The sequence below is a fragment of the Sceloporus occidentalis genome, unplaced genomic scaffold, assembly GCF_023333645.1.
Source record: "Sceloporus occidentalis isolate IW3139 unplaced genomic scaffold, rSceOcc1.0.p SCAF_6, whole genome shotgun sequence".
Classification (NCBI taxonomy): Eukaryota; Metazoa; Chordata; class Lepidosauria; order Squamata; family Phrynosomatidae; genus Sceloporus; species Sceloporus occidentalis.
Genome location: NW_028316986.1, coordinates 5,883,713 through 5,885,448, shown reverse-complemented (window position 1 = coordinate 5,885,448; position 1,736 = coordinate 5,883,713). Strand labels below are relative to the sequence as shown.

Here is a 1,736-nt window from a genome sequence, read left to right as displayed (position 1 = left end):
TATAGGGACTTTAAGGCAACTCAATCATGGGATTTTCTTGGCTATTATTATTATAATATTTATTTTTATTTTTGCTCTGCTCTTTCCCAAAATTGGGATTCAAAGCGGCCTACAGGCTAAAAAAAACAACCCTACAAAAGTGACAATCCAAATGGAATTAAACTATTACAATACTAAAACAGATCATTTGTTTAAAAACAGGATATTATGAAAAAAGATAAAAGCATTTAAAACTTACCTGGCAGGGGAGATACCATGATCATGAAGGTGGCTTTCTCAGGGTGAGGCTCGTCCATTGCTCTCTGTGCTGACTCCTTGCGATTTGCCCAAATGCAGGGAGGTCAAATGCATAATTTGTACAAGATTTGTTCAGAAGAGGTATGCCACTGCCTTCCCCTGAGGCTGAGAGCATGTGACATGCCCAAGATCACTCAGTGGGTTTCATGGCCAAGTGAGGAAGAAGAAGGAAACGGTAGGGCCACTGCGTGCAGAAGATGGCAAAATGCTAACAGAAGACAGAGAAAAGGCAGAATTACTCAACACCTTCTTTGCCTCAGTCTTCTCAGAAAAGGCAAAGGGTGCTCAACCTGAGGATAATGGAGCAGAGGACAGAATAGGGGAATTCCAGCACAAAGTAAGTAAAGAGATAGTACAGGAATACCTGTTTAACCTAAATGAATTTAAGTCTCCAGGACCAGATGAGCTACATCCAAGGGTATTAAAAAAACTGGCAAATGTAATATCAGAGCCATTGGCAATAATCTTTGAAAACTCCTGGAGAACAGAACAGCAGACTGGAGGAGGGCAAACACTGTCCCCATCTTCAAAAAGGGGAAAAAGAGGATCCCAACAATTATCGTCCAGTTAGTCTGACATCAATACCAGGAAAGATTCTAGAGCAGATCATTAAACAGAGAGTCTGTGAAAATCTAGAAGGCAATGCCATAATCACAAAAAGTCAACATGGGTTTCAGAGAAACAAGTCATGCCAGACAAATCTGATCTCTCTTTGATAAAATTACCAGGTTGGTAGATGAAGGGAATGCTGTGGATATAGTATATCTTGATTTCAGTAAGGCCTTTGACAAAGTTCTCCATGACATTCTTGCAAACAAGCTTGTAAAATGTGGGCTAGACAAGGCAACTGTTAAGTGGATTTGTAACTGGTTGACCGGCCGAACCCAAAGGGTGCTCAGCAACGGCTCCTTTTCATCCTGGAGAGAAGTGATCAGTGGGGTCCCACAGGGCTCTGTCCTGGGCCCAGTGATATTCAACATCTTTATCATTGACTTGGAGGAAAAAATTGGGGGAATACTTATCAAATTTGCAGATGACACCAAATTAGGAGGAATAGCTAATACTCCAGAGGACAGGATCAAAATTCAAAATGACCTGAATAGACTAAAAAGCTGGGCCACAGCTAACAAAATGAACTTCAACAGGGAGAAATGTAAGGTACTGCACTTAGGGCGAAAAAATGAAATGCACAGATATAGGATGGGGGACACCTGGCTGAATGAAACTACATGTGAAAGGGATCTAGGAGTCCAAGTAGACCACAAGTTGAACATGAATCAACAGTGCGATGTGGCAGCTAACAAGGCCAATGCGATTTTAGGCTGCATCAATAGAAGTATAGTGTCTAGATCAAGGGAAGTCATAGTGCCACTATATTCTGCTCTGGTCAGGCCCCACCTGGAATATTGTGTCCAGTTCTGGGCGCCACCATTCAAAAA

General features: G+C 41.8%; 1 pseudogene; it reads left to right on the top strand.

Moving 5' to 3' along the window:
- Positions 1-230: 230 nt before the first annotated feature.
- LOC149310356 (U1 spliceosomal RNA) lies at positions 231-375 on the top strand (annotated as a pseudogene).
- The last annotated feature ends 1,361 nt before the right edge of the window (positions 376-1,736 follow it).